This window comes from Phoxinus phoxinus (assembly GCF_949152265.1).
Source record: "Phoxinus phoxinus genome assembly, chromosome: 20".
Classification (NCBI taxonomy): domain Eukaryota; kingdom Metazoa; phylum Chordata; class Actinopteri; order Cypriniformes; family Leuciscidae; genus Phoxinus; species Phoxinus phoxinus.
Window position 1 is genome coordinate 8,666,784 of NC_136895.1, and position 12,790 is coordinate 8,679,573.

Sequence of the window (12,790 nt, forward strand, 5' to 3'; positions counted from 1 at the left end):
CATTAACTAGCTACACCATCTAAAGCACATTCTTTTATAATTATTCATGCTGCTTTAATAACCTTATATTAATTTAGAGCCTAGGTTATATGGAATAGCCTATTTGTAATTTGTAAAAATTAATTTGTCACACTGCAGAACCATTTAAAATGAACTAGTGGGGATTAAAATTGGTGAAAATTGATGACCTGAGATTTGATGGCCTGACAGGACCAGCAGGAGAGAAAAAAAAAAGTTTCCTGTAACCAAAGGACAAATTAAAAAGGACTTAACTACGGCCAACATAAGTGGTGTGTTGGTGGAAAACATTCAACAATGACTTGAAACCTTGAACTAGATCCTTGACTAAATAAAGAAAAGTGCATGAGAAAAATCTATATCTTTGTCATATGGAGCAACAGAACATCATTATTTCGGTCCCATCCTTCTTTCCTACCTCGTTCCAACCACCCACTTTCTGCATTTAATTCATAAATGAGATAATACTCTCAAAGCAATACTGTATTTCTCCTCACGAACAAGCATTCCTGAAGCAGCCTTATCTTGCCAAGGTAACTACCTTCCCACACACACACACATTTGAAAATCTGAACAATGCGAATACACCCTTGATACCAGGTCCTCTTCTCTACACATACAAAATGAAAGCTACTGGGATCAAAAAATGGTTGGGTTTTAGTTTATACTATGCGAGGGAGCACTTGCATCCATCAACATGAAATAACTCAAGAGCCTGGTGGTCTCAAATAATAAGGACAATGTCCATCATTGTTTCCACAGACACCAGGCAGTGTGAAGACAGGCAGTGGTGTTGACTTGTAAGAAATAACACTCATGCGTTCCTCAAGCTCCACAGCGGTTCTGCTGTATTTACTAGGTCATCACTGCAAGTTATGAACCAGCTGCAAGGTTACATTGTTTGTCAGCGTCAAACACACCTGGTCTGGCCCATTTCCACCACCTCTATAGTCTCTTTAAAGTATACATTATCAGAGGCCAAGATCTTGACACCAAAAGCCAGTGTGAAAAGCACGCTCTAGCCAGTGTGATGTTTGCTGTCCAAGTCGTTTAATGATTTAAGGACTGCTGGGTTAGATGAGGCGTAACTAATGACTTGTGTCGGCACATATTACGGCATAGCTTCTGCACTAGACCCAACCCCCAGAGTTTAATACTTAGGGTTAGGTTTAATAATTAGCAATACTTGTCTTAGCAAACATCTCCGTGTCATGAAAAAAAGGGAAACCATGATTGGTGCATGCTGCATGTTTATTTCAAAAGAACAGAAGAGGCTTTGTTTCTGAAATTTGTGGGAAGGTGGATTACAGAAAAATCCACTAGGCACTCGGTCCGATTCCTTAAAGCGATATGCCACAAATTGACACCCCCCCTCCTCCACACCAGTGCCATTCAAGGAAAATTAAATTGACGGATTTAAGATTCACAAGGAGTGGGCAGAGCGCGTCCTGGCACATGCCCTGAATTTTAAACTCTAATCAGACCCCCTGCTTTATTGCCGACACTGATTTCAATTGGCGGTGGAAGTGGGGTAGCAGAAGACAGAGACTCCGCAGAGATAACAAAAGCATTTTTCTTATATGTCTGATTTTGCATTTACTACAGAAGATTTATTCATTTAATACAAAAAGGAAGGTAGGACCTAAATGAGAAGATTGTCTCTAAACGTGAGAAGAAAGAGCAAATGACCTACACTAAGGACGTATGAATGTTAAAACGGCGATCGATAACAAGCGGAAGACCATAGAGGAATATTCCAGAGTAGGCCCAGCTAAGAGCGTAAAGACTGCACGAGGGCGGTAAAGGGTGCTATTTCTGCACGCCATAAAGACAACCCACTGAAAACGGTGGGCTAAGAGTTTCCACTCTATTACTGTCGTTCTCAACCGTTTCGACTCCCAGGACCACACATTGTCCAGAACAATACTTGAAGGCCCCATGAATCTTACTTTTATTTGTGAAATACTGGCTATCGATTTTTAAAAATATACTTTCTCACTAGTTCTACCTGTTAAACAATTTGAGTTGACATAACTCAAAAATATATAAAAGCTAGTGGCTCGCACACCTGAATCGTAGGTGCTCTGGATTACATTACAATAAACTAAAATACATAAATCCCACACACTAAATTTTGCATAAATCATAAAAAATATTTTTAAGTTGGAATGAAATCAAAATCGACCCCATTTACTTTGTTAGTGCACATTACTAGTCTTTTGGTGAATAATTAATTTGATTCACAATTTTTTATTTTTTTTGGATCAAAATCTGAAAAGTACAAGCCCCGCCCTCTATTTTTCCTCAATCAATATTCTATTTTACTCGTAAAAAAGTCGCAACTTCACGGTGACGTTAATGAGCAATGACAGCTTTACATACACGCACACTAAAAATGTCCATGGAGTTTTTCAAGGTCTAGAAAGCAAACTTTTAAAACGTTTTCCAAGAACATAGAAATCCTGGTTCTTCATAGAAATAAGAGAGTTGTTGAGGGGGTAAATTAAAATATGGCTGTAACGATTCCTCGATTAAAGTCGAGTATTCGATTTAAAAAAATACTCGATTGCAATTTACCCCTGTCGAGAAACCGGCAAAATACCGGAAGTGGCGCATACAGACGTGAATCCATGAACCGCATTATTACACCTTTTCTAAGGCTACGCAATCTATTTAAAACCATTTACAATCATAATATGGCATAGTGCTATCATGAAATCAATAAGGCTGTGATATGCACAAAAAATAACCAAAATATATGCGCTGGGTTTTTTTTTCCCACAGAGAAGCACAACGCTTTAAAGCTACAATATGTATAATTTTTTTCCCGTTAGGGGTTGCTAACCTCTTACAATAACAACGGCGTAGGTTTATGACGCAGTGACGAGCTGAATGCTGGGACTTGCTGTCAAGCTGATAGATCTAATAATGTTAATGGATGAGTGAAAACATTCATGATTTTTAGCATTACAGTGGTATGAAGCAGGTCGCGGTTGCTAGTAATAGACAGATATCACACGCGAGTCCCGCGGATATAAAGGAAAAAAGGATATTTAATTCTACCGAACTACCCGCAAGTGCTGAATTACTACTCACACAGGTCAGTTTATTTGACGAATTAAACTTGTGAGGTAACGCAGCGCTGTTTCACTCGGTCTAACGTTACACTATCACACTAAACAGCATTTTGAGTGTGTTGAAAGTTCCTATAATGTTATTCTATGTGTTAGTTCGTTTGCTATATGAAACTAGCAGCTTAGTAATAAGCTAGATCAACATTAGAATAACATACAGATCATATTCTAACATTTCATCATGTTGAGCTATATAAAATTGATTTGTTTTATGTACATTTGCTCACCTGTCTAATAAAGATTGTTCAAGAGCGGTGTCGCTGTCAAGTCGTGAAGCACATTGAAGCATGGTTACATCATGGCTATGGCAGTACGAGCGGAAACCGAGGATAGCGCGGATATTGTGCCATTTTTGGATATTTTATTACAAAATTCGTACACATTGTACCTTTAATGCGTACAGATTGTGTTAAAAGTACCTCAGCTCCGTTCACAGTAAACGCTGCTCCACACATACTCAAGTCTCTGCATGTGCTGTTTGTTTAGGTTTCCAATAATGTAACTTTTACATTTGGGAACGCAAAACCTCGGACGCATGTTTCAGTTGCACCGTCATCATATGCGTGTCAGCGTCTCGGGTTTCACTCGGGTGTGGCTTATAACGTTCATCTGCACGCAGTGTGCACCGTTTCACAAGATTCGTAACGCAACTAATTTGTAAATCTAGGCCAACACAGGAGAATACATAAATATCTTTCTGAAATATATGCAAATTTTAGTCCATCGCGATTTCAAAATAAAAGTTTAACCCTTGCACTGAGTTTGCATGTTTTGACGTGCACATTTTCAAGAAATTACAGCAGCTGTTGCATCTCTATCGTCCAGAAGAGACCAAATATTAAAGATTAAGTTAAATTTGGTTTGGCCAATATTAAACAAGGATTTGATCATGCCTTAGTAGTGTAACCAGACCGTTGGCGCTCTCTGCAGGCATTTGTTTTTACGTAATGTACATGTTGTACAGTTATGTTTATATTAGTTTATCATTTATTTTACATGGTGTACTTTAACAGCATTGTTCAATAAAACCCATATGATTACTTTGATACTTATTTTGAACAAATAATTAATGCTTGTTATATATTTAGGTAACACTTTACAATAAGGTTCATTAGTTAACATTAGTTAATGTATTAACCAACATGAACTAACAATGAACAATACATTTGTAACTGTATATTAACCTAATTGTTTGTTCATGTTAGTTCACAGTACATTAATGTTAACAAATACAACCTTTGATTTAATGTATTAGTAAATGTTGAAATTAATATTAACTAAGATTAATACATTCTGTAGAAATATTGTTCATTCTTAGTATGTTTAACTAAGGTAGTTAACTAATGTACCATATTGTAAAGTGTTACATATTTGTATTTTAAGTCATTTTAAAGGCTGTTGTTCACTTGGATCTATTTTTATTACCACAAATTTGTATCCGATTACTCGATGGAATAATCAGTAGGATACTCGATTACTAAAATAATCAATAGCTACAGCTAGGGCTGTAAACGATTAATCGCGATTAATCAAACTCAAGATAAAAGTTTGTGTTTACATAATATATGTGTGTGTATTGTGTATAGGCCTAATTATTTTGTATACTGTATATAAATACACACACGCATGTACTGTATATATTTAAGAAAAATGTGTTATTTATATAGAATATAAATCATATAAAAATATATATGCATTATATAAATGCAAATATTTCTCAAATATATACATGCATTTGTGTGTGTTTATATACAACATAATTATACACAATACACACACATACTATGTAAACACGAACTTTTATTTTGGATTCGATTAATCGCGATTAATCGTTTACAGCCCTAGCTACAGCCCTAAATTAAAATAAGATATCTTGATCTTTATCGGTTTCATTTAAATCATTTTAAGTTATCTCAGGGCCCCTTGGAACCAAGATCACCAGAAGCGATTAGTTAAACTAAGGTCTAGATTTATGTTTCAACTTGAATCAGCTTTCAAATACAATAAGTAGCAGAGGATGGAGAAAAAAAAATGTCCTGGCCAAATCATAAATGGTTAATATATCATTGTTTAAACAGCACATTGTAAATCACTAACTTTAAGTAGACGTTTCAAGGCCTAAGGCGTTGACTCCCACTTTTGTGAATGTGTAGCTGGCCTGAGTACAACTGGCACTCTAGTTCACAACCAGCCTCGCTCTTTACGGTTTACCGGGCTAATCTGTTAACAAACTGTGAGTGTTTCCTCCAGTCTAGGTTTAGTTCGTTCTAAGCTCACTCAAGACAACTCCACAATTACCCTCCTATAGCATTCTCGCAAAGATCACGATAGACAGTCGCACTTCGGTAAACAGCAGGCAATTTGTGTGGGAGTCAAAGATCACCTCAAAGCAGCGGCTCAGTAGGGGTAAACAGAGAGCCTCCCTTCATCCAAAAGGCTGCTGGTCACAAATTGGTGCATGCAAACATTAAACAGGTCCAATGTTTCATTTTCCTCTCAAATCCTTAGACGCAACCCCCAACTGTTATCGATCAGCCAGACACAACATCAGACATGGTAATATGTAAACAACATCTTTAAAAATCAATATTATTGCATTTGTAAGCAGGTAATTTAGGCGCGTCTGTGTGAGGTGGCCTTTATCTGCCCAGTTTCTCCCATCCAGAGCTGACAACATGTCTCAGTCTCCAGGCCATCGCGTTAACATCCTATGCTACATTAAACTTGCGTTTCTACAGCATGCTGAGCTAGTGAATCACGCCGTCTTCCCTGTAAGACAGATCTTCCTTCCTGTTTTCCCTCTGTCGAGACCACAGGCCAGGACGTCTCCATTGAGCCCATAGAAATCCAAATGAAAAACACTGTTGCGTTTGCCGCCACAAGAACTCGGCATGTCGACCGCCGATGAAAAGCTGCTATTTTTTAAATCGCTGCTTTGTGTTCAAGGTACGCGGAGGAGAAGGTCGCACGATGTACTCAAAGCTGTTTTCTTCCAAAATGTCAAAGTGCAGCTTTAGTCTAAAGGCCTCTGACACTACAGAAAGTCTTGACCTGAGTTGTGCTGCAGCATTACAGCTACATGAAAAAAGGGTTTTTTCTTTCCCAACACTGTACTATTTTTGCTTTTTCCACTCTCTCAAATCTCTCTCTTAAAAACTAAGTGTTAAGCTGTTGTTGCTAATATTGGTTTTGCCGATACGAATTATACAGCTGAACCCTGCCATTACAGTTCTGCAGGATAACATTATATGTAGAGCTTGTAGACTCAAAAAACATTTGAGCAACAGCCCTATATGAAAGAAAGAAATACGTTTATGGAAATAAGGTTTATTAACAACCTTATTTTCAGCAAAAATAACTAGGCTACATCAATATTTGTTTGCGAAATAAAAGGATTTGTATTCATATTGCACAATATCTATGATAAATCTGTATTAATGTATTATAAATGTGCACTTCATTTATGGAAAACATGGTATTTAAAAAAAACAGTTTTTTTTTTGTATCTATACAATGACAGTCAATGTTGTTCTTCAAAATATCTTTGCGTTCAGCAGATTATCAGATGAACTACACTGTAAAGAAAAGCAGCAGCTGCCTTTCAAGTACAATCAACTTGAATGTTTAAGTAATGTCAACTTAAATTACATTAAACTGACATAAATGAGCTGAATCTTGTATAACAAAGTTGAAAATTGCTTAACTTACTTTGAGATTAATGTAAAAAAAAATGTTTTTAGTGTATCAGGATATTTAACATAAAACAAAAACAAATTGATTAGACAAATGATTGAAACGGGGGCAGTGAAAAACACGAGTGTACTGACATCATCTGACGGATATTAACGCGCACCGAAATAATCGTTGACAATGAGACCAAGAACGTGTATTAAGAATGTAAACACAGTCGGGTTTGATTTCCTGTCGACTTTAAACCTCAGTGAAAGAGCTGGTCAATTCTGACGTTACGGCGCACTATAGGAGATTGCAAACTAAGCTCGGGCCACATGGGCAAAGCAATGTGGCAGAACATTAACTCATTAAGCGAACGCACGTCTCCTCGGCGGGACTGCATGTTATTGCATATTATAGAAGTGCACCGTATTAGACGGGAAATCTATTTGCTCGGTGCCAGGCGCCGGTAACATGGATATTTCTCAGCTTTCTTCTTCTTCTCAGCTCCACACCTCTGCTGATGATGCAAGTCTTATCACAGTGCCGATAGTACGCAGCCTTGCATTAGAGCCGTTTCCCGCTGCCTTTAAAGCCCCCTCCCTCAGAAGAGAGCCCCAGGGTTATTTACAAGCAGTGCTACAGAAATCTAGGTTAGGCTGCAATTGAAGTGTGAACTATTGCACACTGCAGCAGACAGTGCCTCCAAAGACTGAAGCAGCTTACTGGAAAATAAACAAGAGATCTGCATGTGTAAAAAAAAAAAAGACATGTTTGTGGTACAGGAGCCGCGAACTTGGGCTCTAGCGTCATCTCAAATCCAATCACCCTACAAGATTACGTGTCTGATTACGAAAGGAGTTATGAGAGGTCTGGTGCATGACTCCACACTGGGAATTTTCCCGAGGGCGCACCTTTTCTGTTCGGCCTCGCCTCACGGTGGCGTAATCCAAGTTTAAGGCTTTATTTGTACGGAGAGATTTGTGCAAAGCACAAGTAGGTACTTTACAGACTCAACCCTGCAATCACATAAACTTTCAGGCACCTGTCCAGGGGTGGGCTCATACTTTGTCTATTTTTATAACCCAACAACAATGAAGTCACATGTGCAGGAAATAAATCAATATTGTCATCCTCTACTAACGTTTTCTCAGAAGGGTTGCACCACAAAAGGACGTTTTTACAAGGTGCATCAGGAATAAATATCTCCGCGGACTGGTTAGCTCAAACAAATTAAGGCATAAATGAACATGCAATTACAGAGCCAAGAGAGTTCTTCTCAGGGGCAAAGTGAATCAATAACACTTGACAAGTGCAACAGTACAACAGACCAGAACATCTTCTGCAAAGACGATCAGCCCAAAGGGTATTGCAATACCTGCAATCGCAATTAAATTAAGGGCACCTGAGGAAAAAAAAGAGAATTGGGGAAAATTAGCCTCCCACCACAGACTTTCAATAGGGTTCCTAGTTCAAATCTAGAAATGGCAGTAAGAATATGAAACTTACAGAAAAAAACATACAAAAGATGTGGCGTAAGAGTACTCGCACAAGAAAAAAAAAGGGCAGGAAGGAAACTTATACCTGTCCTCTAATTATATCCCCCTTTACTCACTGGATTTTCCCTTGGGAAGGAATGAGGGGGTTGCAGAAAATAGACTCAACTACATGCCAAGGCAGAGATATGGCCTTATTCCAGAACAACTCACTTTAAACCTCGTCCATATGAGATATTCAGTGACTAAACGACCAACCGACTCAACACGGAGAAGGTTATGTGGGAGTTGTTGGTTTTAAATCTGGGTTTGACAAGACTGAACACGACTAAAAAGTAGATGTACAGTATAAGTTTCGGGTCAGATGGGAATATACAATTTGAAAATATATTTGAAATTTCGTTCAAACAATTCTCTACTTCCCCTCAATGGTAAAGTAACTTGTATTGATTGCATAAATTGCACAACTTCATGCATCATACACTCTCAAATGCATAGGCTAACTATTAGCTATGATGTAAAATGACTAACATTACACAAAACAACAGCATAATGGAAACACTTTGTTTTAAGGTGACGTAGTTAAATTATACTCTAAGTATTGTATAATATTAATGATGTACTTACTATAGTTACAGTTAGGTTTGCGATCATTTTCTGTTATTATTACTATAGTAAGAACATGATGTAACGTGTAACTACATCGCCTTAAAACAAAGTGTTAGCCTACCAAAGACATGAATTATGAATAGTCCAGTTATAATATGACATGTTTTGATTGTTGGAATCGAATGATTTACATATTATTGGGTCAAAAAGCAGAACTTAATGTTTAAAAATAAGGTTTGCAAAGACATTTATCATTAAGTGTATATATCTAAAACAATAATAGTTTATATTTATATTAAATGTGGACACACATGCCATTCAAGTGTTTGGTTACAGATGCATGATTCTTTTTTTTAATTAAAATCATTGTAATAATGTCATATAATGTTGTGTCTATGCATATATATGAGGATTTTTCTTCCCAAACCAGTACACAATTTCACCACTGCCTTATTTTGGAGTCAACCATGTGTTCAGTTTAAACCGACCGACCACTGCATGTTCGCAGAGGAGCATAAGATGAAAAAAGTCAAATACTGAAGGATAATGTGGAAACCAAATGTCTGGCGTGCGCATGGAGGTCTTGGTGTCCCTTGACAAGAAGGGAAAAAACCCCTCACACAGCTGAAAGGTTTAAAAACGTCTCCATGGAGAGGCAGACGTGATGAACATGCTAAAAAGCCAAACAAGCCAATAAGTGGGAAAAAAAATCCTCCTGGTTCATTAGTGCCACACACTGAGGTTACTTTGTTATGTCTATATGAGGATAAAGAGACAAAAACAAAATTCACAAAACCATGGGAGAGTCACAATTTGATTTAAACTCAAATGCAAACCCCTTTCATCAACATTTCTTTACGAAAATGTCAGACACAACAATATTATTTATTTACATCGTACAACAAGCGATCAAAGCCTAACCTGGCGTGTAAACACGTAAAACCAGACAGTGTATTAAAACACAATCCTCAGAAGTCTGAAAATGCGCTAGAAAGGGTTAAAAAAGAAACGAAGAAACCAAAATCGGAAAGCAAATTCAACGCGGAAATTAAATTTGACTGCACCATGTTTGACATTACACAGATTTAAACGTTTTTCTGCTTAGACTTGACATTATTGATCATCTGTTGGTAATCAATACCATCTGAAACGACCCAATAATGTCCTTTAAGATGGCAATAAGCGGAATAATAAACCGGGTGATGATAATAGCGAGAGATAATAATGATGTTATACCGGAAACGAGTTACCTTTATCGCTTTTTCAGCACATAAATTCAAAAGTCAGGCCACTGATATCGAATTATAACCAACTTGACAGATTAATTAATCGATCGCCCGAGACCTTCACCTAAACCTCCAAAAAATAAACATTAAGGATGGAAATCACAACTGTACCAAGACTGAGCTCGCTATATGGGTCATTAGAGGAAGGAAAAAACAGGACAAAAGCGACGTTGATTCGAATCTGATAAACGGTTGGGTTGTAATGCTTTTTTTTGCTAACGTAAAAGCGTTAAAGCCCATCTCACGACGTGACGCGTTTGACGCGACGCGGAAAACTAAAAGACCCACGAAGCTTGTCCGATTAAATCAAGCGTTTTGGTTTGTCGCGTCGCGTCGGCGCTCGTTTGCGGTGTAGATGGGGCTGTTACACCTGTTTGCATTTGGTTTGCATTAGGAGCGTCAGTCTCTATGCAGCACACACACAGCCGAGCCTAAAAATATTACCTACAAATCAGCCCAACTGCCTCAAAAGCACTTTACACGATGTCTTACCTCGGCGGGGATAGATCGGCGTCACATCGCAGCTATTGTAATATCTTGATTTCAAGCTTATAGACGCATCCGTGCGCGAGGAGGAGAAGAAATCTCGCCCTTCTACCCCTCTTCTCTCTCCATCTACACGAATCAATCCGCACACACACACTTTCACTGTCCAGCCACAAGACCCGACCAGCCGAGCACAGAGTCGGCTACGTCGATTGAACCAGAGCCTGGATTGAACAAAATTCACCGTGCAACCGCGAGACGCGACCAGCCGAGCACAGATTTATAGATACGTTAATGGTCCCTTTTCACAAGGTTTTTTTTATTTATTTTTTGGTAAATGTACGTAAATTTACAACATACTGTGTATTACCTTTGCACCCAATTTCAAGAAAATAGTTTGCGGCTGTGGGAACAACAAAATCGTTCTCTCCTCTGACTGCCGTTATCAATCTCAATTTATACCCTCTTTTCCCTATTTGAGAAAGTTGTGAAAACACTATTGTGGTGTTTTTGTTATGCTATTTGAGCAAATGGGAACACACACACAGCCTATATAATGTAGTCTCTCATTCACCATTATAGAAGTTTAGCCAACTATTATGACTTCCGCTTCTGAGAGACCCTGAAATGTGAAAAGAGTCGATTTGCACACCTTTTACAGAAAAAAAATCGGTCCACACCTCTCATGTTTTTGCTGTTGGATTAAATTTGACTTATTTAACACTATTCTTTGTCTATTATTTTATATAAATCTGCTTTTCGACTTCTTTAAGAACTGTTATTGTAGGGGGTGCATTTTTTCTACGGCTGGAATTATAAAACGAATTAAATATTTCTAAAATTAGTTTAAAATGCTTAACACTTATTTATTTAGGCTATTTTCCCTGCTGCTTTTGACTTCTTCAAAACAGAAAAAAAAACTTAGGCTACTGTATTGCTTGGATAAAATAAAATAAATATACAACTTTTACTAAATATATATTAGTAGTAGTAGTAGTATGTGTCCTTTCTGCAGCTCAACGTCTTTCCTCGTGAAATTAATGATGTGAGACCCTGATTTGTACTGCTAACAAACTTTCACTGTTCAGACTCGACCAACAGAGTCTGTCCACTCGATCCCAGAAACCTCTAAAATAGAAATTCCCACACAGCAACAAAACAAGCGATATTTACCGTTTCACCGCGGCGGAGATGAACAGACTCGACTCCCAACGTGGTAAAATCCGTTTCAATGCTTCTCCGATGGCGAATAATACAGGCTGCTGTTGTTTAAACCAAAGGTCTTCTCGTCTGGTTATTGCTGGAGGTCAGTACAATGTTTTCATCCACTTGTTTATTCACTCGCTCCTTTCCCGACTGTCCTTACTTAACCTACAAGATTCGTTACGAGAAACAAGTAAGAATTGGAAAATGAGGATGAATTATTCCTGGCAAATCCACAGGACGACTGTGCAGCGCTTGATTACAAGTCCTGGTTTGAGCCTTAATGACGAAGAAAATCAAATAAAAAAAGAAAGATAAAAATGAAAGTACATAACGATGGTCGGGAGCGGTCACATGTCGAGGGTTCCGGCAGTCTCGCGCCTCGATGAAGAGGGTTGCTGAAGAAATGGTGTTTGCCCAGCGTGTTTTATCGGACTGTGAGCTGCTCTGCACTTGCTGTGTAACTCAGAGTCTGTCTCTGGGCTTTGAAGAATATTATCTGCCCCTTCAGATGCAGGAGGAGGAGGAGGAGGAGGAGGAGGAGGAGGAGGAGGAGGTGTGTACCTTCACACTCCACCCCTTACACGACTCCACCTCACTGCTACTGTTCACATACTTGACATGACAAAGCACACCAGCATAGATAGATAGATAGATAGATAGATAGATAGATAGATAGATAGATAGACAGACAGACAGACAGACAGACAGACAGACAGACAGACAGACAGATAGATAGATAGATAGATAGATAGATAGATAGATAGATAGATAGATAGACAGACAGACAGACAGACAGACAGACAGACAGACAGACAGACAGACAGACAGACAGACAGACAGATAGATAGATAGATAGATAGATAGATAGATAGATAGATAGACA

The 12,790-nt window shown here is 38.2% G+C and overlaps 1 protein-coding gene across 2 annotated transcripts in view; it reads right to left on the reverse strand.

Moving 5' to 3' along the window:
• The window catches only part of dag1 (dystroglycan 1), a 36,802-nt gene extending 24,275 nt beyond the window's left edge, over positions 1-12,527 (reverse strand). Inside the window, exon 1 of one of the 2 annotated variants that reach the window (XM_079592174.1) lies at positions 10,708-10,956. The gene's annotated coding sequence lies outside the window, so the exon portion shown is untranslated. Of the gene's footprint in view, positions 1-10,707; positions 10,957-11,874 lie in introns of those variants that run through there. The other variant, XM_079592175.1, reaches the window with a different exon arrangement.
• Between the last annotated feature and the right edge of the window lie 263 nt (positions 12,528-12,790).